This window comes from Lagenorhynchus albirostris, chromosome 20 (genome assembly GCF_949774975.1).
Source record: "Lagenorhynchus albirostris chromosome 20, mLagAlb1.1, whole genome shotgun sequence".
Lineage (NCBI taxonomy): Eukaryota > Metazoa > Chordata > Mammalia > Artiodactyla > Delphinidae > Lagenorhynchus > Lagenorhynchus albirostris.
Window position 1 is genome coordinate 35,356,249 of NC_083114.1, and position 26,771 is coordinate 35,383,019.

At 54.4% G+C, this 26,771-nt stretch overlaps 2 long non-coding RNA genes across 4 annotated transcripts; one reads left to right on the plus strand and one right to left on the minus strand.

Moving 5' to 3' along the window:
• Positions 1 to 332: 332 nt before the first annotated feature.
• On the plus strand, positions 333 to 6,969 carry LOC132511120 (uncharacterized). 3 transcript variants are annotated; one of them, XR_009537527.1, is made up of 4 exons: positions 333 to 443; positions 3,678 to 3,794; positions 4,178 to 4,242; positions 6,593 to 6,969. It is a non-coding gene; the product is annotated as an uncharacterized LOC132511120 (long non-coding RNA). The 3 variants fall into 3 exon arrangements; XR_009537525.1 differs by lacking the exon at positions 6,593 to 6,969 and having other exon boundaries at positions 4,178 to 5,804; XR_009537526.1 differs by lacking the exon at positions 6,593 to 6,969 and having other exon boundaries at positions 358 to 435; positions 4,178 to 5,804.
• On the minus strand, positions 1,201 to 10,563 carry LOC132511119 (uncharacterized). Its single transcript, XR_009537524.1, has 3 exons — positions 10,425 to 10,563; positions 2,823 to 2,887; positions 1,201 to 1,716 (listed from the first exon to the last, which is right to left on the minus strand). It is a non-coding gene; the product is annotated as an uncharacterized LOC132511119 (long non-coding RNA).
• Between the last annotated feature and the right edge of the window lie 16,208 nt (positions 10,564 to 26,771).

Here is a 26,771-nt window from a genome sequence, read left to right on the forward strand (position 1 = left end):
CTCCTTTTACAATGGCTACTCAGGGTCAAAATTAGGACGTCTGACATCTGGGTGCTTCCCTGTCAGCCACGTATGGCTGTGTGACCCTGGACCAGTCACATCCCCCTCTGAGCTTCGGCTGCCATCTAGGAAGGTGGGGCCCTGCTGGGGAGAATGCTGTTTGTCTTGTGTGACTCCGGAAACGTTTGGGAGGAGGGGGGCCAGTCACCAGTGCTGCCTCCTTCCCACTGGCTTTGAAGGGGGTACCCCTGTGGGCAGACCCAGGCCGGGGAGGCGGGGGGAGCCTGGGGTGCCTGACTCCGGGCCAACATCCTGCTTCCTGCGGCCCCCGCGGTGAGGCCCGGCGCCCGGGAGGCACACAGAGGGGTATTTGTTCGCAGTGGGCGGCGAGCGAGGAGATGCTAATCACTGCGGATCGCTGGGCTCCAGCTGGAGGTCAGGAGGTAACGCGACCCGCGGTGGTTATTTATAACCTCACTGGCGGCCATGGCGGAGGGCAGCGCTGGATCCCCGCCCCTCCCCCGGCTGCTGCTCCGCTAGGACTGGTTACTGCCCTCCCCCGTCCTGACTGTGGCGACCTGAGCCCCTAGAGCCCCGCTGTGGTGACCTCTGGGGGCTAAGTACAAGGTCAGATGAGGTCCCTGGGCTTCCCTTGCCCTTGGGTGCAGCGAAGCAGGTGCCCTGCTCCCTGTCCTCTGCGGGAGATGGGGGTTGCGAGGGAGGCACTGAAGTGTGACAGCCGCTCCTGCCAGGCTGCCCTACAGGGATGGGAGGGTGCCACGAGGCTGCCAGACAGGACTCAAGGACCCAGGCGGCCTGTGCTGTGTTCTGCCCTCCCACCCAGAGCATGCCCCCTGCCCCCAGCCCCCAGTCCCCGCCCTGCTTCACAGCTGGTGGCTGGTGGCTGGTGGCAGGGAGGCCCAGAGTAACCCAGCCAGGGAGGGACAGCCTGTAGCCCCCCAGAGCCCTGCTTCTCAGTCCTAAATTGTGATGGTGGGAATTGACCCCAGAGCTCTGGAGAGCATCCCCTAGGCTTGATGGAAACAGAATCTGAGTCTCGGGGTCGGGTGTCTCAGAGACTGGAGGGGAACTCTGGAGGCAGCGGTGAGGCCAGTACACCAGGGACCCTGGACACCTGCACTCTGCCCCCCTTTGGACAGAAAAGAGAGGCAGATTTAACTCATTCCAGGATGCATGCCGTTTTCTTTCCTTAACATTTTTTCTGGAGTTAAACATACATAAGAAAATTGTAAAGCTCAAAAGTGTACAACTGGATGAATTAGCGCAAGCTGAACATGCCTACGGAGCCAGCGCTCAGATCAAACAACAGCGCCTCACCAGCGCCCAGAGCCCCTCAGGACACCTTCACTCACTAGCCCCAGAGTTACGCTAACCCCCTACGCCTGCTTCTAAACTGTCCACGCTAACTGTCCAGACATGGAGCCATACGGCATGTGCTCTTTTGTGTCTAGTTTCTTTTGCCCAACATTATGTTTCATTTAAGTCTTGTTAAGTCCTCATGGCTGGTAGCTCAGCACCAAGTGACCCCATCACAGCGCTTTCACCCATGCTACGGCTGGTGGACGTTTGGGTAGGTTCCAGTTCCCAGCTGCCATGAACACTCTAGTCTTGATCTATTGTGACTACAGGACCGCATCTCCGTTGGGTATGTGCCCACAGGAGGGATGGCAGGGCAAGGGGTGTGCGTCTCTTCAGCTTTGGAAGATACGGGAAGTGTTACTTTTTAGTCAACATTTTCATAAGAATGATTTTTCAAGGTTAGTTTCTGTTTTTCATTCTAAACATTGAGGGATGTACCTTATTTATAAAAATTGGAAAATACAGAAACATAGAAAAGAAGAAATCACTCCAAGCCACTCCTTGGAGTCAACCATTCAGCCAGACGTTAATGGATGTTTCCTAAGGGCCTCTTCCATGTCAGGCCCTGGAGCAGAGAGACCCAGTCCTGCCCACGGAGCCTAGGGTCTGACACCAGGTCAGCAGTGGGGACGCCAAGGGATAGACCAGGGGCCTCGGCACCCGTCCTGGTCTCCTCCTTCCATGGTCTCCCCTCCACCGCCCCCCTCACCCATCACAGCCGCTCTCAGCAAACATCCAAACAGGTCAGCCAGCTTGCCGTGCAAACAGGACTCAAGACAGAGCCCTGAGAACTCAAAGTGGGAAGGCAGGATGACAGTTACACCACTACCTGCAGTCACTGAAGAGGGTTGTGGAGAGGAAGGGGGGCTGGGAGGGCACCATGGGGCCGATCCCCCACAGGAGCTCAAAGGAAGGAGAGCCCAGGTCGGGGGTGGGGGTGGGGGCGGCGGCTGGAGAGGAGGTGGGGCTAGAGGCAGAGGCATCCGGACTTTGGACTTTATCCTGAGGACCACAGAAGGAGTTTAAGCAGGGGCAGGGAACAGGCCTGACGCGCTTGTTAGCAAGACCACTCTGGATTCCTGTGCGAGCTTTGAGGCTTTGAGCTGATGAGCAAGGGGGCAATGGGGCCGGACAAGAGCGGGACTGACGAGGTGCCTCGGAGGTGACCTGTAGGCTCTGGGGCCTGGCTGGCTGGAAGGCTTAGGGGAGGAGGAGGCTCTGGGAAGGTGTGAGCTTTCAGCCTCACGTGGAATTGCAGATTTGCAGGAGGGTGCGATTGGCTCTGTTGCAGTTCTGGTGCATTCCCTTCCCATCTTTAGGGTCTAAGAACTTCTGAGAGCCAAGTGGTCAGACCCGATGAGGATGGCCTGCGCCAGCCCTGGGGGACTCTTGAGGGGAGAGGTGGCCATTAGTTTATTTGACAAATATTATGTAGTGCCTACCTGTCTGGGAGTTGTTCCAGGTGCTGGGGACACACTGGCGGCAAAACAGTTCTCATGGGGGAAATCTTAAATGTAAATATATATAGGAACCGGTGATAAGTATTAAGAAAAACTAAGCTGGGTAAGGGAGTAGTGAGAAGCAGTGGTAGTGGGTGCCCAGGGAAGGCCTGAGGTGACATCTGAACTGAGACCTGAAGAGAATGAGGGGATAAGGCACGTGGGAAAGTGGTCGGGCGGGCAGAGGCCACCACCAGTGCAGATGCCCCAAGGCAGGCACGGCCTGGGGTGTCAGGGGCACTGGGGAGGCCAGTGTGAGAGGCCTGGAGGGAGGCCGGGAGGGTGGAGGCAGGTGGAGCAGGGCCAGGGGGAGGCCTCTCCGTTCCAGGATTTTTGAAGGGATGGCCTGACCTTGTTTTTGTTTTAGAAGCAGAGCTCTGGCTGCTCTGAGGAGAACAGACTGTAGAAGCAAAAGCAGGAGGAAGCTCTTAGAGAGGCGCAAATAGGAGAAAGTGGTGGCCTGGACAGGGTGGAGACCGTCAGTCGGGGGAGGGCTGGTCTGACTGTGTGTCCAGCCGTGGGTGAAGCCCACAGCATCTGCTGACGGGTAGGAGGGTGGGTGAGAGAAAGGGAGAAGGCAAGAAGGGCTCCTGGCCATTGCCCACTCCCCAGGCTTCGGAGTCCTGAGGCCCAGGGCTGCTGGCCTCCCCTGTGTCCCCTCTCTTCTCCTTCTCCCACCACCCCCACCCCGTGTCTAGGACCCTCCCCGCCCCCTCCCTCCCCCTGTCTCCTATCCCCTCACCTCACCCCTCTTCTACCTACCGCCTTCTCTCCCTTCCTCCATCCCTCCTGTTTCAGGGCTCCAGTGACCTCCGGCCCACAGACCAGAGATGCTGCCCACCAGAGTATGTCCTTCATTCACTTGGCAGACCTGATGACTGGCTTGGGGCCCAGAGGCTGGGTGCTGAGGAAAAAGTAAATGTGGTTCCCAAGTCCCACCCTGGGAAGCACCCAGCTAGAGAGAAAGCCCACCCCCACTTGGAGCATTTCCATGCCCTGAGCCCCAGCTGTGCGTGGTAAATCCTGGTCTAAAGCAAAGCCAAGGGTTCTCTGGGAACCGACCGAGCCCTCCCCCAGACCTGGGGCCACTTCCCTCAGGGGCTCCTCCGCCCCTGCATGGTAGAGGGCTGGCTCCTGGTCCTGCGTTCAGCTTGGGCTGAGTGCCATCGGCCCGGAACAGGCCTAAGCCCATGGCCTTGAGGCTCCAACTGGCTAAAATCAACAGGCATCTCAGTGCTGGGCCGGGAGGCTGGAGACCTGGCTCTCACCTGGGCCTTGTTCTCATCTCATATCTCCAGCCCACCCTTCCCCCGAGCTCCAGACTGGATGAACGGTGGGCGTCTTAAACTAATGTGTCCAAAAGGTGAGCTCCTGAACCCTGCCAAAACTGCAGCTCCTCCAGTCTTCCCGAAATGGGACAAGTCACAACGGCCTCCTTCCAGATGATCAGGCTCCCAGCTCTCGCCCAGCATCCAGTCTGTCAGAAAACACTGTCAGCTCTGCCTCGGAGTTTCAGCCCCTTACCCCACCTCCATTGCTTCAACCTGATCTAAGCCAACATCATTGCTCGTTGGATTCCTACAATGATATCTGCTCATCCCCTTCATTCTATTCCTGACGTAATAGCCAGAGGGATTTTATTAAGAAATAACTTAGGGGGACTCCCTGGCTGTCCAGGGGTTAGGACTCTGCACTTCCACTGCAGGTGGCACAGGTTCAATCCCTGGTCAGGAACTAAGACCCCTCATGCCGCGTGGTGTGTCAAAAAAAAAAAAACCACCATCAAAGTAGATCATTTTGTCCGTCTGCTCCCCTGTCAATCTGAGGAAAGCCACAGCCCTTCGTGATAGCTCTATTCTATCTACACCTCCCCCACCTCTCCCACATCTGGCTGCAGCCACACTAGCTTCCTTGTTCCTTGCATATACTATGCACACGCCTGCCTCAGGGCCTTTGCACTTGCAGTCTTCCTCTTCCTGGAGTGATCCTCCCCCAGTATTTCTATGGTTTGTTCTCACCTTCTTCAGGCCTTCACTCACATATTACCTTCTCTGAGAAGCTTTCATTAACCATCATATTAAAAATTACAGAGCACACCTAGTACCCAGATCTTGGTTTCTAGTACCATTCTACAATAAAAGGATCCAGGGTTTCTTGGAGAGATGGCTGATTCTAGGACTGGGGCAGGAAGTACATAAGATAAGCCTGGAGCATCTTCTTGTGCCAGAGAGTAAGGAAGTTCTAAAAAAAAAAAAAAAAATTGATGGGGGCATGTCAATGGGCCACAGGAGCTAGTGAAAGAGCTGGAACAATTTGAGCAACAAAATAAAGTATTACTGGATTATAACCCAAATGTAGAATAAATATCTGTGAGTCCATTATAAATGTGTTGAGTAAATTAATAAATGGGTGAGAAGAGACCAATCGCTCATGCGGAAGAATTCCAAATAATTTATGTTGATACTTCACCCTAAATGGAGGCAGTGGAGCATAACTTTCACTCCAGTGTGGGCTGCACGCACTTCCTTCCCAAGCGACTTCTTTCCCAAGATGTCAGTATGGAAAGAGGGGAGGGGAGAGTAGAGAAACCTGCCAAATACTGCTTCAGCCGGGTGAACAGGGTCAACATCAAGAGCCATAAATCACGTTGATAACATGTACCCTTGATATGACATGTGATGAAAATAGCACTTCACCTCTGTGATCTTGTTCCTGGAAACTCATAGGCCCGGTCTGATCATGAGAAAATATTAGGCAAATTCCAACACAATATACCTGACCAGGACTTCCTAGTTTTGTTGAGGTCATCAAAAACAAAGAAAAGCTGGGCTTCCCTGGTGGCGCAGTGGTTGAGAGTCCGCCTGCCGATGCAGGGGACACGGGTTCGTGCCCCGGTCCGGGAGGATCCCACGTGCCGCGGAGCGGTTGGGCCTGTGAGCCATGGCCGCTGAGCCTGCGCGTCCGGAGCCTGTGCTCCGCAACGGGAGAGGCCACAACAGTGAGAGTCCCGCGTACCGCAAAAAAACAAAGAAAATCTAAGAAACTGTCGTAGCCAAGAGGAGCCTAAGGAGACAAAACAACTAAGTATAATGTGGTGCCCTGGATGGGATCTTGGAACAGAAAATGAAAATTAGGTAGACTAAGGAAATCTGAATAAACAATAGACTTGTTAATAATAATATTGGTTCATTAATCAAGCGTTACAAATGCACCATTCTAAGATGTCGATAACAGGAGAAACTGTGTACAGGGGGAGGGATTTGGGGGAACTCTCTGTACTATTTTAATTTTTCTATAAATCTAAAACTGCTCTAAAAAGTAAAATCTATTAAAAATTACAGCTCCCCAGTGACCCATATCTCTTCTCCTTTGCCCTCTTCCCATGGCGCTTATCACGGTTTAACATGCTATATATTGAGCTTAGGTGTTTGCTATTGTCTGTTAACTCCCAGGAATCTAAGATCCCTAAGGGTTTTGTCTCTTCACTCTTATAACCCCAGCACCTAAAACAATGTGACAAATACTAGGTGCTCAACAAATATTTGTTGAATGATAAATTTCTAGAAATAATTACTGTTAGTTTTTCCAGTTTTTTCTCTGCCTAAATACGTTTAGTACTGTTTTGAAATAAACACAAGGTCGTAATGCTTTGCTTATCTGCTGTCCTCACCTGATAGCCCCTGATTCTTTTTCCTGCTCTTATTCCTTTCCAGCATCATTTTTTAGAAGGTGCTGATGTTGCAGGCCTGGCGTGAAGCAAATGGTTGTGATTCACAAGGTGAGGCTTTGGGGCTCTTCTTTCTCTCTGTTGGCTCCGCCACGCTCATGTGGGCGGGAAGGATGGAGCTGTGCCAGGGCCGCCCTCTGACATCAGATCCGTAGGCACTAGATCCTGCTTGGTGGTGAACTGGGTGTGTCAGAACCCGGGGATTAAATAGCTTTCGAAATCCACTGGCTTGTCTGCAACCAGCCAGAGGGTTGGGGCATATGCCCAGACCTTCTGCCAGCTCAGGAGTAGTGGAAAACACCATCCATGCGTACATTTGGGGGAACTGGGGAGAGGCCTCCCACAGTCAGCCACAGCCCAGGCCCAAGGCTGATGGTTATGGCCCCAAGTGCTCTGGGGACCTGAGCTCCTGAGGCGGGGGGCACGGGGCTGGCTGACCCTCTCTCCAGGCATCTGGGTGGGGGCTGGAGAATCTGCCCTGCTGGCTGTTTTCCTGGTGGGAAGGGGGCAGGCTTCTGGGGAACCCAGTCGGCTGGGGGAGGGAACACTATGGTGTGTGTGGGGGGGAGGGTGACGAGGAGCAAGGGGTATCCTTCCTCTGCACCCAGAGGCCATCTGCCGCTTGTCCTCCTTCCTGGTAGCAATACTGAGCCACCCAGACTCTGCTAGACATATGAGTGCTAAAGATAAAGATACTCGAAGGACATATGCCTCTGTGAACTGCTTTGCTAAATGTACTTTAGGAGTCCTTCAGCTTCCCTCTAAACCACAATTTCACTCCACACCCGCTGGCCCCACTTGCAAGAAGAAGCAGGGAACCTGCTATGGCCTTAAAAGCCACCATGTGGGGCTTCCCTGGTGGCGCAGTGGTTGAGAGTCCGCCTGCCGATGCAGGGGACGTGGGTTCGTGCCCCGGTCCGGGAAGATCCCACATGCCGCGGAGCGGCTGGGTCCGTGAGCCATGGCCGCTGAGCCTGTGCGTCCGGAGCCTGTGCTCCGCAACGGGAGAGGCCACAACAGTGAGAGGCCCGCGTACCGCAAAAAAAAAAAAAAAAAGCCACCACGTGTATGAGGGCGTGAGTGTGCAGAGGCAGCTGTGTCCTCTGTGTGCGCCCGCCTGAGCAGCTCCAGAGGGCTGGCATCCGTGTTCACCTGCACGTGTGTGTACGTGGGTGGGTGCTGGCATGTGTGTGGACGTGTGTGCCCCTATTTGTGCTTTGGTGTCTTTTGTGTGCTTGTCTTCTTGTGCGTGAGCACCCATGTGTTTGCCTGGGCACGAGGGGTTATGTGGGTGTGTACTGGGAGTGTGCACGGACGTGTGCCCTTCTTCTCGTGTGCGGTGAGCCTGCTTGTATGTGAGGGGGTGTGTGGGAGTGTGCACGAGTGGGTGTGCTCGTGTGAGGAGCTGTGCTGCCTGCACGCCTGCTGTGTGAGCGCAGGCTTGTACGTGAGCCTGTGATGTGCGTTTGCAGGGGGTCAAGCTCTGAGGAAAGAGATTAACGTTGGCTCCCTGCACCTGCGCTGGCAGATGTGCCCCCCGTTGGCAGGACCGTTAGTTTTCATCTCTCCCAGATGAGGGGGCCCCCATGTCCTCCACACATCCCTGTACCTCATCACGCTCATCTGAAGTTTCCCCAAACTCTGCCAGTGCCGGCCGCCGCCTCCCACCCGTCTCCCGCCTTCACTAGCTCATTGGTGTGTAGCGCTCTGAGCCCCTGGGAGGCTCTGGAAGGAAAGGGCCCCCGAGTCACCTGTTTTTGGTGAAAGCTGCATTTACTACACCTTGTGAAGAGTCTCCATGAGCCTGAGCAGACGGAAGGCCTCAAGAAGGAATGAGGTGAAGACACTTCATCAAGCTAGTCCCACACAGGGCTTCCTGGTTTGGAACGACAACACCTTACTGGAGGAGTCAGTGCCCACCTGGGGACGTCGGCAGCACGCTGTAGAGACACCCCGTTGTGTGCAGGCAGCCTCCTTGCTCCTCGGGTGACGGTGTGGATGCCTCCACTGTCTGGCTGATTAGTTGTGCAGACACAGACTGGGCCTGTCTTAGGCCTGGGAAACACGTGCTGCCCTCTGCATCTGGGGCCTCAGGGAGCCCTGGCCTTGCCCGGAGAAGTCAAGTCAGGTGACACTTCTCCAGAAGTGGCCGAGGTCTCACATTCGGCCCCAGGCCTCAGAGCTGGTGACCAGGTCGCCACACCTTCGCACCCAGCCCCGGCCTGGCCATCAGGGCAGCGGATGCCAGAGTGGCGGGCAGAAGGGAGACTGGGCCATCCAGCCAGACCTTCAGGACTAGAAGCCGAGTTTCTGATTCCCAGTCCAGTGCTCTGCCCCTCAGCATTTGCCCTGCCAGGCCAGGTGCCCATCCAGCCCTCAGCCCCAAGACTTCTGGCAGCAAGAGCTCAAAGCACAGTAGTCCTGCATCTTGAAGCCCCAACCAGGGGCAGGTAGAGAGCAGGTGCCTTCCTGTCAGTCCCACTCCTGATCTGACCACTGCTTCCAGAGACTATGAGTCAGGGAAGCTCCCTGCTCTTCTCTCCCGCTCCCCTGTAACATTGAAAGCAAATTAAAGCTATGGGAGTAATACATGAATATAGTCTCTTTGTATGATTGAAAAAATGCAGAAGTAGGGCTTCCCTGGTGGCGCAGCGGTTGAGAGTCCGCCTGCCAATGCAGGGGACACAGGTTCGTGCCCCGGTCCGGGAAGATCCCGCATGCCACGGAGCGGCTGGGCCCGTGAGCCATGGCCGCTGAGCCTGCGCATCCGGAGCCTGTGCTCCGCAGCGGGAGAGGCCACAACAGTGAGAGGCCCGCGTACCGCAAAAAATAAATTAAAAAAAAAAAAATGCAGAAGTAGGATGAAACCCAAAAATCTCTTTCACCCTCCCCATCCCCAATCTCAGTCCACTCGCCAGAGGTGACCACCTTACAGTCCATTGTAGCCTTCCATTTTCACATTGATGATTTTTTAAAAACACAATTAAAACCATACTCTCTTTTTCTGTGACTTGCCTTTTTTTTAATTTAATTTTAATTTAATTGAATCCACATCAAGCCATCCTGATCAACCCATTATTTTTTATCAGCTACACAGTACCCCAGAGTGTCGAAGTTCCCCTCATTCACTAGATGGGTCCCCATTGATAGAAGGGCTGTTTCCAATTTTTCGCTCTTCCAGAATAAACAATGGTGCAGCAAACATATTTCAACAGATCTCTGGGTAAGGGCACAGGCGGGAAAGACGGATTCCTGCTCCTGGCACAAAGGAACGAGAGCCGGAGAATAAAAGAAATGGGAGGAGGCTGAGGCTCCGAGAGGAACCCAGGCGCCGGCGACCAGAGCGTCCCCCGGCGTGTGCGGGCGCCCCAGGCCGGCCCTCGCGGCGCTACCCTCCTTCCTCCCGGGCGTCCCCGGCCCTCCCCGCTCCGGGCGGCCCGGCGGCCTTTCCCTCCTGCGGCTCCCACCGCTGCAGAGCGGCCGGCGCCTCGGAGGAACCAAAAAAAAGCCGGCGTGTGGTGCGCGCGCGAGCGGCGCGGGGCCCTGGCGCTGCCGTTTTTAGTGTGCCTGGAGCCCAGATTACAGACTTAGTCCCCCCCCGGAGCCGCGGCCATAATATTTTTGGTTGCATAAGCAAACTAAATTAGAAATCTGGAGCGTGTTCAAGGCCCTTAGATGCTAGCGCTCGGCGAGCGCGGGGGGGGAGGGGACCATGGGAGAGACAGATGGGGATTAGGCGAATTGAGCATCAGGAGAATAATTTCCTTTTTAAATTTGGGTTCCACCGACAATGAAAGCAGTATTAGCGGCCCACTTACATAACCGCACCAGAGCCGGACCGGGGAGCGCAGCAGCCAGCGGCCGGGCCCTCCTGCCTCTGCGGCCGCCTGCCCGGAGGAGGCAGTCGCTGTGTTCATCGGCTCCTCTGCGAGTTCTCAGAGAGCCTAAGTGAGGCGTCCCAGGCCACACAGCTCCGGACTTGCCCTCAGGATTGAACTGGATTTGCCCGGAAGGAGCCTCTCGGCATCATTGGGCAGAGATGCAGTGTTGCGCAGCCCTGCAAGCCCCGGGGATGCTGAACACAGCCTGAGGATGTCCACTGCAAGATTGCATGGAATAATGGAAAACTGGAAACTACCAACATGTCTGACAATAAGCAGAACGGGCAAATGGACTGTGGAGCGTTCTTGCTGTGGTATGTTCTGGAGGCGTACAAAAGACTTGGGGGTGATCTCTATTCAGAGATGCCAGAGAGGCAGAATTAAGTGAAAAAGAGCAAGTTGCGGAACAACGTGAACAGTATGGTCTCATTTATGTTAAAGAAAAAGCAAACCACATATCCCCAGCAAAGCTATCTCTGCATCTGCAATGTACAGGAAACTAGATGCTTTTAAAGGGGCCATGAGGGTGGTCACTGCACTCTGGGGCTGATCCCCTTCGAAGGGAGGCAGGGCCTAAAGGAAAGTCGGAGGGAAGTTCACGCTCTACTCTGCATACTTCTGCACTATTTGAATTTCTCACACCAGAATGTATTGTGCATGCTTACGTCATTTAGAAACAAACCTCCTTGCAGAGGGAGACTGGACTCCACCCCCAGCCACCTTCTCAGAAAGCAAGAAGGAAGGTCTGGATGTTCTTAAAGTTAGAGCAGAGAGGGCCTTGGAGAGATGTGGCCCAGCGCCTTGTTATCTGAGCAGGGAAACTGAAGCCCAGGACTAGCTAGGGACCGGCCCCACCATTTCCCAGCGGCTGGCAGCAGGCCATGGGTTGTTAGCGAGCTGGCTCTTCCACCACCAGGCTGCTCTGCCCTGCCAATTCTCAGATAGCTGGTGTCGTGGTGGGGCAGGAGAAGGAGGCAGGAGAGAAAGAACTAAGTACCCATAGGACAGAATAGGTGGGGAGCAATTTGGCATCCATCCACTCAACCATCCATCCAACAAATGTGTTGAGGGTTATGGAGGATTGAAAGCATGTCTTCAAATTCTTCAACACTCTTCCCTTTAGAAAGTGGGGTCCCTGTCTCTTCCCCTTGAATCTAGGCTGACCTTAGTGACTCACTTATGACCCGTAGAATGCGGTAGAAGTGACACTGCCTGACCTCCAAGGCTGGATCACAAAAGGCCAGCCAGCTTTCTTCTGGCTCTCTTGGGATGCTCGCTCTAGGGGAACTTAAGCTATGTAAGATGTCTGACTGCCCAGAGACTGCCATGCTGGAGAGGCCATGTGTAGCACTTCCGTCGAAAGACCAGCCGAGCCCCCAGCCAACAGCCAGCATCAGCTGCAGCCGTGAGCGTACACCACCCCGTGCATCCGTCCCAGGGGAACCTTCACAGGACCGCAGCCCATGGCAGTCCCCAGGTGAGAACTGCCCGGCTGAGAGCACCCCAAAGTCCAGATCCACAAAACCACGAGCAAAACAAAATGGCGATCTGAAGCCACTAAGTTGTGGGGTGATTTGTTCTGAAGCAGTAGTATGTGACAAGGGGGGCACAGAGGAGTAGACTGATGAATAAGGAGCTAAGATCAATGGGTGTCTCAGGCCCAGGGCAGTTAATTCACAGGAAGTGATGGGAGCTGTGGCGAGCTGTCAAGTGCGTGCCTATCTGAAAGGGTGGCCGTTCTCGGCTCCAGCCAGACGCTGCCACGTGCCCAGATGCTTGCCCAGAGGGACCAGAAGGTTTTATGACATCTCCTGATTTATACGTGGGTAATAGGCTTACACATTTCTTCCAGCATTAGCAAACAGTTTATTTGGTTTCAAAGAAACAGGTATGGAAGTGTGGCTTGCATGAGACAGCTTCCCTTTGACACTCAGAGACCCACTACCTGGCAGGCCCTGATCTAGGAAGACTGAGCAGGTTGTCCCTGAAATCCAAGGAACCCTCCAGACCTGAGGAACCTGAATCAGGTCTGGTGGCTTTTGCCATAAACCCCGGTGGCTCTCCATCATGTCGGTATATTAGAATCACAGGCGAGCTTTGCTAATCCTGCTGCCCAGGCTGTACCCAGAGTCCTCGGGGAGGCCCCAGGCACCAGCATTTTTATTTATTTATTATTATTATTATTTTTTTTTTGCGATACGCAGGCCCCTCACTGCACTGCTGTGGCCTCTCCCTTTGCGGAGCACAGGCTCCGGACGCGCAGGCTCAGCGGCCATGGCTCACGGGCCCAGCCGCTCTGCGGCATGTGGGATCTTCCCGGACCGGGGCACGAACCCGTGTCCCCTGCATCGGCAGGCGGACTCTCAACCGCTGCGCCACCAGGGAAGCCCGCACCAGCATTTTAAAAGCTCCTCAGGCCATCCTCAGGCACACACCAGCAGCACCAGCATCCCGGGTAGCTTGTTAGAGATGCAAATTCTGGAACCCCACCCTAGGCCAAGTGACTCAGCACCCCTGGGCTGGGGCCCAGCAATCTGTGATTTAACCTACCCTCCAGCTGATTCTGATTCTCAATAACCTTTGAGGCTCATCATTTCAGACTGCGGTGGGAGGCACAGGTGGTGGCTGCCCAGAAATTGGCATCTGAAAACAAGCAGCTTAACAAGACACCTTCAGTTTAAAGATGCTTTAAAAAAAAAAAACAAAAACACCTTACTCTGGTTTATTGATTCCTGAGGGTCAGGGAACACTACGGGTTGGGTTACTCTCCCTTGGAAACCTTCCCCACTCTGACCTCAGAATTGTTAAACATCCCTCCTTTATAATCTGGGGCCAGAGCCCTCCTCATTCCTCAAGTTCCCCAACAGAAGGCTGGCACAGAGTAGGTGCTCACTTAAATGTCAGTTTCTTTCCTTTCTGTTTCCCCTTGGAATTTATAAGTTGTGGCTTACATACGTTCTACTGCTGTTTTAATTTGTGTTGAAGTTAGTCACATCACCCGAGTGCTCCGTGTGAGGGTAGCCAACCAGGGATTATGATATGTTGGGTCTCATCCAGTAGGGGCTGGACGTCTTTAAAATTTTGCTGATGTGGAGGGATCTACAGAGACATGAATGGAGTGGGAGGCAAATCACATGGACGGTTTTATTATATCTCCACAAAATGACCTACCCTATTTCTTTGATTCTATGACACAAGAGATTTACCAAGAGCTTTTATGGACAGAAAAGAAAACTACAGGCACATTATGTGCATACGTCAATTATAAATGCATTTATATTTTAGAAAAGGGGAAAATGCATATCTCAGAGGCATTGAAATAGGAATTTCCTATGACTAATGGTTGGAAGGAAACATGTGGAAATACAACTGTTTTTGGTTACAGATTATCTTTCGGTTTTTGGGGGTTCTTGTCATGGGTATTAACATGGGGTTTGTGTAATGATTACAAGATAAAATTTACAAAGGGAAAGAAATCCCACTAGCCACAATAGACGCAGTCTCCTGGGGGAGATATGACAGGACAGGGCCTTTGGGAAATCTGCTCTAACGTGGTCCTAGTTCTTTGGGCTTGAATTTCTTCCCTGTGCAACCTCTGGTAATTTATCCTTCGAGCCTCAGTTTCTTCACTTGCAATGGGAATCATGGTCTCATTCATGGTTGGTTAGAAAATCAAATGCAGGGATTATTGAAGGCAGGAGCAGGTGCAAACCCTAATCTACTCAGTGTGGGAAGGGGGTGTTTCTGGGACCTCCCAAGAATCCCAAGCCCAGCCGTGCAGCGGACCCCCTCTCTGCAAATGCAGGATACGGCTCATGTTCTCTGCTTCCACAGAGGCCCCCACCTTACATGCTGGCAAAACTCAATGCCTCAGACTGTTGACAAAATCTCTAATCCACTGGTGCCTAAAAATACGTTGTGGGGAGACAGCGTCAGTCAGCACAGGACTCACGGATGCCTGTTGTGACCCAGGGGCAGCCAAATGGCCTGCGATTCCCTCACAAATGGTCTCTTTTTTTGGAGGAAAGGCCCTGATAAAAATGCAAAGGTGTTATTTTAGCAAGATTAACGCTGAGATTTAGAACATGGATTGCAGCCTACAGATGGACTCTTGGCCTTCACAGGGTTTTTAAATGTTTGAATGTCCCACAAGACAGCCATAATCCCTTTCATTCCTGCGGTTGCTGCTTGGGGTGTGGTAGGACTGGACGTGGCAGTCCCAGTGGGGCTGCCTGGGCCCCAGGGCACTGGGAAAACTTCCAGAGAGCTGGACACCAGGGCGTCTTCAGCCTTGGGCTTTCTGCTGCAGCCTGCGCTCCAGAGCTCCAGAATGTGAGGAGTAGGGAGGGCTTCTCACCCAGATTATAAAAGTTCTACGGCTTCACGGTAACAATGGGGACGTCCAACCCAATAAGGGAGAACAGCCAGGCTGTGCATTCATCCGCTGAGCAGTGGCACCTCCCGTGTGCCAGGTGCCCTCTCAGTGCCCAGGGGCCAGTTATCTCATTGAATTTCCCCTATCAGTGCAAGAGGTATTATTGTCATTTACCGATGACTAAACTGAGACTGGGAGAGGCCTGGTCTCATCGGTGCCTCTCCCCTTCAGGAAATCTCTACCCCCCAGCTCTCCCCTCTGCTCCCTGAGGCTGGCAGGCCCAGGGAGGAGGTGAAGAGGCCTGTGCTAGGAGTTGCCCTCTGTGCCTTGCTTTTTCTGCATTCTCTGGCTGGGGTCGGAAGCTCCAGGGCCCCGTGGCCAGGTCTCTCGGCCCAGGCAGCCTCACCCTCCCTGCAGAGGCGTGGCTGGGGAACTTATCACCTGTCTGGGCGTGCCCCTGTGGGAGAGGGAATGGCCCACCTGACCTCCGACCTGTCCTCCAGACCCAGAGGCTGTAAATGATACGTTTCTTAATAGGATCCGAAGGAACACTTGTGTTTACTGGGGCAGCTCTGTTTATGTAACGTCTTACAGAGTTTGGAAAACACGACCAAGGTACTAAAGGTCCCCCACGAAGCCACCAGCTAAAGATGACCCTTCTGAGTAATTTGGAGGTAGCTTTCCTTTCTTCCAAAGTGATATTAAACATGAGTTACAACTAGGCTCTATTCTTCTATGGGGGCAGGGATCACAGGTATTTAGTTGTTTGGGTTTTTTTATCCTCGTCAATCTTTTTTGGCTTGTTTGGAAACTTTCTTTTTTTTTTTAATCCTTCCTAGTATGTAGCACAGACTTCAGGAAATACTTGTTCAATGAAAGAATGACAAGCGGAGCCGGGTAATGGTTGGGGCTGGAATGCTGGCTGGCTTTAGGTACACCCAGCACAGGGCTGAGAGTCCCGTCACCATTCACCATCCAACAATTTCTGGCATCCCTGGTGTGTGCTCAGCCGTCATCCAACATCACTGGTGTTTGCTGACCTTTAATGCAGGAGATGCAGGTGGGGAGCAGGGGCCCCAACCCAGTGGCCGTGGCATCAGCCAGGGTCTCAGCCTCCTCCCAGAGTTACCAGCAGAATACAACCCCAGGACTAAAGTCCCTTTGAGCACCCTGAGAGGTTAAGAGAGAGGGAGACAGCGCTGGAGGAGCCAATATTCAGAGAAAGCAGGAGGGGTGAAGCTGGACAAAGGAAGGCTGTCGGCTGTCAGCCCAGAGGCAAAGGTCACGGAGTTTCTCTTCCTGGAGACTTCCAAGAAGGGGGCATCTCTGTGGACTGGGTCAGCGGCCACCTACCCCAGGGCAGGGGGAGAGACCAGGGACTGGAGGATTCCTTCAAGAGAGCAAGGATGTCGGGGCAGACAGTCGGGCAGAAGAGGGTGTAGCGGGGCCGAGAGGGGCCACAGCATGGGTTTCCTCATCGGGCAGGGCGGGCCGCAGACGCAGGCGGGGAGGCACCGGCTTTGTGGTTCCCTGTTGGCTCAAGGCCCTCTTAGATCCGGGAGCACGTGGGAGGCTCAGGACAGAGCTGGCCCACTCTGCAAAGGTACTTTAGGATTCTTCTTGGAAAACCAGCAGGAGGAGGAAGCTACCGATGCCAGGCTGCTGGCCCATGCCATTGGCCCCGGTCAGTGGGGAGGCCACAGGGTGGGGCCTCGGACCCCTGAGTTTGAGTCCAGACTCGGCCATGTTCAAGTTGGGTGATGGTAGGCGGCCAAGAGGTTTAAGCTCTCTGAGTCTCAGTGACTTCCACTGTGAAATGGGGATTTAGAAAGACCACCAAAAACCCATTTCCTCTGTTCACCTCCCCGTCTCAGCGTTGGCCAGAGGATTACGCAAGATAATTAGGCCAAAGGGCCTCACACAACTAGATGCTCAGTAAACCGCACCTTCCCTAAAGGGCGGTTCTCAGAACTGACTGTACACCCGAACTGCCTCGGGACAAGGCCAGACGGAGGCTCTTTCCCACCCGCTGCCGAGTAGGTCTGCAGTGACCCTGGGGTTTACCTTTTTCACGAGACCCTGGCCCAGGTGATTCTGAAGTGGCAGGACCCCAAGACAGCACTAAATATGCTGAAACCTATTACCAGGCTGGGGCCATAAGCAGGGGTGCAGGGTCTCCCCCCACACCTTCATGGCCTTGGCCACCAGCCCAAGACCCTAGACCGCAGCCCCTCCCTCGTGAGGGCACCATGGGCTGTGTTGCTGGGATGCAGTGTGGGTTTGTCTGCCTTCTCCACCCCATGCCAACCCTCCGGCGGGCCCCACTGCCCTGGCAACGCATTGCAAAGTCCACACAAAGGGAAACTGCGCCGGGGAGGCTGGTCCTGCCCCAGCCTCCCCGACACCAGGGGAAGGGTTTCCATGGCGATGCTGACATCACTAGGCTCAGCCGGCTGCGGAGACAAGCCCTGAATGGAGGCGCCTGGGTGTTCCCGCTGCAACCCCTTAGAGGAGGGCGACCCAGGGGCCCTGCTGGGACCCAGGTCCGGGCTGCATGCAGATCTGGGTTCAAAACCCAGCCCTGCCCCTGACTTGCTTGGTGGCTTTAAGCAAAGTCACAGGGCCCGAGACAGTCTTCTCACCTGTAAAATAGAACTAACAATATTTACCTCGCAACGAAGGTGAAAGGAAATCATGGATAACAGACAGGTGCGCGGTAAACTGTAAAAACCTAGTCCAACGGTGAGTGGCAACTTCAGGTGTTTCCAAGGGAGTCCCCCTGACCGCTGGGCCCCTTGACGTGGGATCTGGGAGAGACGCCTCGAAATTGGGGAGGAGAAGGCCCAGTTATCCATCCACTCCCCTTGGAGGGGGGGCAGGTGAAGGACGGTGCTGGTGAGGAAGGTCACGGGATGGGAGGCTGTAGGGTCTGGATGGCTGCTCAGGGGTGATCTGGTCTCACGCCGTCGGTCAGCAGATGAGGATTTCGAGGTCAGGGTAGCGGGTGTGACTGGCCCAATCATACCCTGCATTACAATGGAGTCAGGTTGTCAGCAAGGGTCCCCTGTGCCCAGAGGGTGGGCCCTGGGGGCGGAGCCACCGCCGGTGCTCCACACAGTGGGAATAACAGACTGCTCTGCAGGAAGTCAACCACAGAAAGTCAGGAGCACAAAGCGGGGGAGGGTGCGACCTGCGAGGTGGGAGGAGCTGTGGGGTGGAGTCCACCCCCGCGGTCCCCCCGCGGTGCCCGGCCCCAGGGAAGCCAGGGAGCAAGGGGCTGAGAAACGCCCCTGGGGTTTTCTCCTTGCTGCCTCCCTCTTCAGAGGCTCTGGGCAGGGGCCAGGCAGCAAGCTCAGAGGGTGCCCTAGGCCAGTTTTGTTCTTGAGCTCCGGCCAAGGGACCCCGTGTGTTCTCCAGCAGCGTGCCCCAGCGTACCTCCACACCCACCCTAGCCTGCCCCCGCACACAGGGTGAGTGCCTCCCCAGGCCTCAGACACACGGCTGAGGGCAGTTCTAGGAAGAGGCCTTGGGCCCCACAGAGCTCGCTGCCTGTCCAGCAGCCCCCTACCAGCTTTTCCCCTCCCAGCCTGTGCCCTGTCAGTCTCTCCATTTCCAAGGGAATTGCTAGGGCCCCCCCGTCCCCCCACAGTGGATCGGCCGGTGCTCTGGCCCCCGTTCTGCCAGACTGTCCAACATCCATCCGGGCTGCCCTCTAATCCAGGAGACCTCTTGGGGCTCTCGGCTCCCCTGGGGGGAGGACAGACTTCCCGCGGAGCCAGGGGTCACTGGTCAACCTCTCAGGGTGCTTCTATAAGTTCTAGACGGCCAGTTGGACCTAAATGCTCCTCTCTCATGTTAGGGAGGCCACAGCCCCTCATTCTGTTCCCCCTCCTTCACCCCCCAGGGCGAGGGGTAGGCCTGCTGCAGAGAGGAAGGCCTGTGCTGCTCAGCAGCTCTGATAGGGCCACAGCGAAGAGGAGGGGCCCTCGGGTTACTCTGTAAGACCGCGTAGTCCCTGCAGACCAGGGGAGGACACACACCGCACACGTGCTGTGGTCTACCCTCGGGTCTCTATGGCTCTTTTGCCTCTTAGCCTTGAACTGGCTTGTGCGGACCCCACTGTAGCCTCCTGCCCAGGTGGACTGGGACATGTCACTGTTAGGCTTCAGACTGGTTCTGAAAGGGCAGCCCTAGTCCAGTGTCCCAGGAGTGGGAGAGTTACCCACTGGGGTGTCCTGGGGGAGGCAAGTGTCTGGAAGCAGGAGGACCAGAAGGTGCAGAGAAAAGGGACGCCTCTTCCTCTATGCTGAGGTAGAGGTCCCAGCACCCCTGGAAATGGAACTTGGTGCCCACTTGAGACACACTGTCTCAGCAGATGGGAGCTGCCTGTCCCTGTTAAGGGCAGTGGCCAGACATGGGCCCCTGGAAAACCAGCCACACCCTTTCCCATCTGGGTCTCCTGCGGGAGGGAGAAATTGGATCAAGGGTTGGAAGTACCTGGCAAGAGGGTCTCTCCTCCCAAGCCAGGTGATGGGCTTTCCAAGGCTACATCGTTCAGCCTCCTCCCTGCAGGAGGACGGGCCCATCATTGGGACCAGATGCCTAGTGTCCCCTCCCAGAACACGTTGGGAAGGAGCCCAGCTCCTTGGGCCACCTGCTCTGGCCTTAGAGAGGTTTCCAGAGCGGGCTAAACAATGATCCGCACTGGGACAGGCCTGTGGGCACCCTGGGCGCTCGACCCTCCACGCTCACTTGTGTGTGCTCAAGCCAGCACCTATTTACATAACACGGTTTTGCAGGAGGAAACAAGCCAGCCTTCAGCGTGGGGAGAGCCCCAGCCGTGGCCTGCCATGGGCAGCTGACCTTAGCCTTCCTGCCCCGTGACCCTGGCTCCTGCCTCCCTCTGACCTCTGCAGATTCCTCAGCGAAATCCTCTGGCCCCAGCATGGCCAGCTGCTGAGGGTGAGGACACCGTGCTCCCTCCTGGAGCCTCCCGTTCCTCTGAGGCTGAAATCACAGCAGAGATGCCCAGGGAGCCATGGGGGAGGGGGTGCTGGGCCCACACTGTGAGCTAGGCCCTGCCTGAGGCTCTCGCACACACGTTACGTCATTGCACCTTCACAAGACCTGATGAGGAAGGTAGTATCTTCTCCAGGGAACCGAGGAGGAAATTCAAGAGTCACTGCTCGTGCTCCATGGAGCCAGGATGACCCAGGCCTGTCCTGTGTTGCACACAGTCTCTGACTGGGGAGCGGCGCCCACCCTGGGAGCGGGTGGGTGGGCGCCTATCTCCCCAAGGTCTCCAGAAGCTGGAGAGACCTCCCTCTGCCCACCTGGGATTCTGGGCTGGGCGTGGAGATCCTCCTTCTTCCTTCTTCTCACTAGAACGTTGACACCAGGTGAGCACACAGTGACAGGTGGGACGCCACTTGAGAAATGGCCAAACTAATGCCAGTAAGCATGGCAGCACTGACGCCCTGGGAGCAAGCAGACAGACTGTCTCAGGGCTGAGACAGGCCAACCCAGCAGAAAGGGGAGAATGGAGGGCTGGTCCGAAGCCTCGCTCTCAAACTGACTGTCCTCTCCAAAATGGACCCCTGCGGGTTCCCAGCCCTCATCCTTGCCACACTCAGACCAGAAACGCTGTGTTCCGGGGTCCTTCCTCTGGAAGCAGAGGCAGGCCTGGCACAAGCCTGGGAGCCTCAGACGAGCCTGAGTCCTGAGCTGGCGCCTGGAGGCCTGGTCTCCTTCGGGCTGACAGCTGCGACACTCTGAAGAGGGCCCTAATCTCTCTGACTCTGGGTTCCCTCAGCTGCAAAACCAGCCCTGCCTGCCACGGCTGTTGTGGGAGCAGATGAGATCTGTGTGCCCAGCTCTGTAATCAGGCAAATGCTGAACAAAGGGAGGGTGGTGGCCCCGCCCCCGACCACACAATGCCGGGGTTGAAGGCCAGTAGGGACAGTTGGCTCTGCTGGAAAAAGGGGAGGCTGTAAGGTGAAGCCCCACCCCCACCTGGCCTGCTCGGCCTCTTGGCCCAGCCTTGTTGAGCCAGGAAGGCCAGTGACTCATAGGGACCTCACTCCACTTGGCCTTTTTTGCTCTTTCTGTAAAATGGGCACAGTGGCTATTGGTTAAGCAGTCTCCCCATGAAAGGCCTGGGCGGCTGTGGAACTCTGTTATTATCATCACCACTCCTCCTTGCTCTTACTCATCTGGGAAGTTGTGTGGAAGGGGGAGATCCCAGAAAAGAGTAAAAAAGAAAGGAAATAAGTTTCCCTTGCAGTCCAGCACCCAGAGCTAGCTGGGGCTCTCACTGCTCCTCATTAGAGCTGGTGGCTCCTTCTCTGTCACTTTTCCACAAACAACCAAAGACAAGTTACCATTTAACCAGCCCATGGGAATTGGGGCCAAACTCTCCAAATGGCAAACCAGCAGGACCTGTTTGCTGGAACGAAATAACCCCACTGGACCTAGTACATGGCTGCCCTCACACGGCCCTCCACCTCCCCCTTGCCCAGCCCAGCAAGGTGACCTTCCTAAGCTTCCGGGACTTCAAGGGCCAAGGTGGGAGGAGGGGCTACTGGGAGGAGCCAGAGCCAGGGCTCAGGGAAGAAGACACAGACAATCAAATGAGTGAGCAAGCGGTGTCCCCCGGAGTTGGCTAGAGGAGCCCAGAGCAATCCACAGTGGAACGGAGAGGCAGGCTGGGATTGGAGGGGGAACTTCGTGAGAACTGGAGAAGAGGGGGCTCCCCAAAGTCTACAGACTGGGAGCCCCAGGAGCCAGGGAGGGAGAAGACCCCAGCCTCCTCCCTCAGCCCTCCCACATCCAGCACCGAGGCCAGGGGCCATGGGAGGTCTCCTTTCTTAGGCTTCTTTTGAACCAGGTTGCGTCTTAATCACCCCAGGGGCCGCACGTGTCTGATAGCCATAGGTACAATCAATGTTTATTGCATAATTGCTTGGCTCTAGTCCTTCTCCCCAGGACCCCAGCCCTTGGTCAGTTCAGCTCCTGGATCCCTGGGCTATCAGAGCAGGAAGGGTGGAAGGGGTTGCAGGGATAAGCAGGGCTGGGGGTGGGGGATTGTGGCTGGGGGGGACTTATATTTTACTATTAAAACAAATGTTTTTTTGCTTTAAGTGACATCAAATTATAGATTTTTACCCTTCTTAAAATTTTAAATAAATTTAAATTATAAAATATTTCAAACATACAGAGAAGTACGGAGTAATATTTTAGATAGCCACACACCCACCACTAAGCTTGAACAAATGTTAACATTTTGTTGTATTTTCTTTAGGTCTCCTTTGGTCAAAAAATTAAATGTTGACAATAGAACCGAAGTGCTATCCCTAGCCCATCTCCTTCCTCCCTCCCTCTTCAGAGCCCACTACCTTGAGAATGATACATTTTCCCATGTTTTTTCATACTTTTACTATATATATGGGTCTATAAGCAACCTACAGTGTCGTTTTGCATGTTTATAAAATGATGTGTGAAGTGTGAGTTGCAGAGCGATGCAGTATTCTCCTCCTTGGTACTCTGGGGCCTGGCCAATCATTTACCGATCCAGGCCCCACCCTGGAGGAAGCAGGGCCCAAGCCCCTCATCATCTTGAAACAGATAGAACAGCAACTCTTTCTTCTGATGTATATTTTGGGCTTCTGTATAAGATCTCCTTTGAAAAACAGGTTCCATTGCTTGAAAGTCGCAAGTCTAATGAAAACCCCTCACCTGACAGAGGATTAAACTAGGGCCCGGAGAGGGGAGGTGACAGCTTCCCCACGGGCCTCCCTTGTTCAACAAAAGAAAAATAGATGGGCACCCAGACCCAAAGGCTGATTTGCTCCCGGGTCAGGGAAAGGCAAAAGGATCTGGACCTGGGGCCTCTGAGGAGGCCAAACGACGGACCCTTTGGGGAGTGGCAGGGCATAAGGAAAGCCCTAGACCTGGGCCGCCCAGTGAGGCAGCCACGAGCGCCCTGTTGAGCCCTGGAATGGAGCTAGTCCGAGCTGAGAGGTGCTGCAAGAGTGAACTACACACCTGATTTTGCTTTTTTTTGTTTTTTTTGGAGGGGCCGCATTGGGTCTTCATTGCTGCGCGCAGGCTTTCTCTAGTTGCAGCGAGCGGTGGTTTCTCTCGTTGCGGAGCGTGGGCTCTAGGCGCGCGGGCTTCAGTAGTTGTGGCACACGGGTTTAATTGCTCCGCAGCATGTGGGATCTTCCTGGACCAGGGCCCGAACCCATGTCCCCTGCATTGGCAGGCGGATTCTTAACCACTGCACCACCAGGGAAGTCCCTACGCACCTGATTTTGAAGACTTAGTACAAAAAAAGAATATATAAGATCTCACTAATTTTTATATTGATTACATAGTGGAAGGATAATATTTTGGATATGTGGGGTTAAGCAAAATATATTCCTAAAATTAATTGTACTTGTTTCTTTCACACTTTAAAAAAATGTGGCTATAGGGCTTCCCTGGTGGCACAGTGGTTGAGAGTCTGCCTGCCGATGCAGGGGACACGGGTTCGTGCCCCGGTCCGGGAAGATCCCACATGCCGCAGAGCGGCTGGGCCCGTGAGCCATGGCCGCTGAGCCTGCGCGTCTGGAGCCTGTGCTCCGCAGAGGGAGAGGCCACAGCAGTGAGAAACTCACGCACCAAAAAAAAAAAAAAAATGTGGCTATGGAGAAATTTTAACTTGTATATGTGCTGAGTGAGGTCAGGGCTGGGGGAGGTTGGTCTCCAGGGGCCCTGAGCTGAGGGCTCTTTTTACAAACCACATCTGGGCACTGGGTTCTGATCAGGGTGGGGTGAAACCAGTAAGTGCCTCCCCAACCTCACTGTCAGGGGCCCCTCTCTCTGAGGCCCTCCTACCCTGGTCCTCCAGGATCCAAGTTTGCCCTTGTCTCTGGCCTTGAGAGCCGAGTCTGAATCAGAGTAAGCCATCTCCTCCTGGCATTTCGTCCTCCACCTGCAGGCCCCGGTGTGCACAGACCCCCGAGGAATCAGGACAGCAGGATGGTACCCTCTCCTGGATCTCTGGCCTCCCTCTTCTGTCATGATGTCAGGGACCTTTGCTGCTCCCGTCCCATCTTCCCCTCTGCATTGGGCTCTTCTTTCTGAATTCCTCCCACCACAAACATACAGCTTGAGTTCGGGAAGAGGGTCCTCGGGGTCTGGTGTGGGCTGCAGAGACGCTCCCACATGTCAGCGGCGCACACTAGGGCCCCTGGAGGGGAGAGGGGCCACTGAACGGCTTGGGCCTCTGGACACAATGCCCCTAGTCTGGCATCGTGGAAGATGACCAGCCCACTTCTGGGGGACCCTTTCCCCAACCAGCTCTGTCTTCTCTTGCGCCGTCGCCCAGGTCTGTGATTCCAGCCAGTTATGCCGTCTTCCCCAGAGCTGGCAAAGCATGACACTTCCCTATTGGAAATTCTTAGCGATCACCCTGTGTAGATGGGCGCTGTCAGCCGGCAGCTTTTCTCTGTTAAGGTAGGGTGAAAAGTAGGGGTGAGGGGGTTGCACTGCCTATCAGAACATGAGAAGAATGTCAGGCGCTTAAGTGCATATGACAGAGAGCAACGTTTTCTCCCCATGGGGGAAATAGAATCCAGGATGTAACAACTTTAGAGTTTTCAATGTATTGGGGGAAAACATAGCATCCTCCACTACCACAAAATAATACAAATGCACATAGTAAAATATTCAAATAATACCAAAGCCCCCAAAGTTTTTAAAACATTGACACATAATTCACCTTTCATCACTGGCCTTTGCAAACTCCAGGGTGGGTGCTGGTGGAAGCTCTGAGACTCTCTCTCCACCTTTGCTTCACCTCGCTTTGGGAAATCAAAATAACTGAATTTTACAAGCCACTTCCCTGGAAATACGGCTTCTAATTTAGAAAAAGTTGTCAGCAGAGGACTGTGCTCCAGACACTAACAGACTATGAAGAACGAGCATACACATTGAGAGTTCACTGTTTTAATCAAATAAAACCTACAACAAAGTTAATCTGACACATAGTTAATGAGATAATCATTGTTGCGCTTCATGGGAATTAGGCATTAATGGGAAGTAGTTTTTATAAATGATGGTAATTATACTGTTGCCTTTACTCAGCCAAAATTTTAAAGTTTTTTTCTTCTTGTTTTGATACTTCCCTTGCATAGGCTGTCAGTCTCTGTGATGAAGTTTCCTGTGGTTTCTGTGCCATTTCATCACTGTCCCCTCCTCGCCTTGCCCCCACCCAGCTCACAGGCAGTCAGCAAGGTTTTCTTGAGCACCTGCCATGGGCCACTCTTCAAAGCACTCAGTTCAAACTACCTCGTTTAATCCTCAGAAGAATCCCTAGAAATAGGTTCACAAAAGGGAAAACTGAGGTTCGGGTTGGTCACAGAAGCAGGAACGAGCCAGCGCAGGCAGCCTGACCCGCCCCCGGAGCGAAGCCACCGTGCTGGGGAGCCCCTCTCCTTCGTCCCTGGCTGGCCTCTGCTCTCCGGGGACATCAGTGCTGGGCAGTTGAGGGCAGCAGAAGCGTCAGGCTCTGTCCCTGCCCAGGGGCACAGTGCATGGAAAGGGAGTCAAGGCTGCATGGGCTTTGTAGCCACACGGGCCAAAGTTCAAATCCCAGCAGCTCACCGAACCTCTCAGCCTCGGCATCTTCATCCTTCACATGGGGTGGAGAGTTCAGGGCTCCAGTGACGATCAAGTGAGCTGATGTCTGAAGGCTGAGTGCAGGCCTGGCACACAAGATGGGGTGAATGTGAGCAGGCCCTGTGTGGGGAGGGGGACAGGAGGAGCAGCAGGTAGAGGAGGCTGTGCGGGCCCCATATCTGGGGTCCTCCGCACAGGGACTTGGATCCAGTGAGGGAAACAACACTTTCCCACTGAGCTTTGTGACTGGGGGTCACCCAAGGGGCCAAACAATCACAGGCTCTCTTCGGGACCAGCTCTCGGTTGGTCCAGATTCCATGACCAAGGAGAAAGCCCCGCTTCATCACAAATCTCCCCAAAGCCTCAGGTTCCCTCAGCAGTCCTTTCACACCACTCTGAGCTATAAACGGGTTACACCGCAGCATGCAGTCTGCGGCAAGGGGAGGGGGCAGCCAGCAGGAAACCCCAAGTGGGAAGAGAGCAGAACAGAGAGGCTGCAAACACCGTCCAAGACAAACTTCTGCCACCTTACCGTTTTGCCCTGGGCCTTCCCTATTTGCCATCACCAGCAAAGAGAGGTTGTGTGCAAAGGTACTTTGTGTTCTTGTGGCAGGGGGCCAGTTAAGGACTCTTGTCACCTGGCTGGACTCAGGATTCCAGGGCAGGATCTAAACTACCAGGGTCATCCGCAAAGCAGGTCTGAGTGGAGCCTGTGTCATGAAGCTAGAAAGGCCACCTGGGGCCGGCAGAATCCTGGGGCCCTCGCCAACGGCTCACCTGGCCCGGCTGCACTGTCATCTGGGCTGCAGACAGAGCACAGACATCCAGAGTCACAGGGCCGCATCAGGCTTTCGAATCAGCCACACTGGGGTCGAGTACCAGTTCTGCCACCTTCTAACAGTGAGACACAGACAAGTTACTTATTTCCTCTGAGTCTTAGTCTTCCCACCTGTGAAATGGGGCTAATCATCAGGGTTAATCATTGTGAAGACACATGCGCTCTGACTTGCATACTGAGTCCAGTGGCTTATTCAAACGAGGGCTCTGTCCATGCCAGACATTTATAATGACAGTATAAATATAATGATAATTCATTCCAGAAATACCTGTTGAGCACCTGTGACAGGCCAGGCACTGTGCAGGGTGCTCTTGGAGATATGACGGTGAGTAAGATGAGTCCCACCCCTCCTAGCGGGCATGCACAGGAGTAATTCTAACCTAAGTCTGAGAGTGCTGAGTGGCGTGGA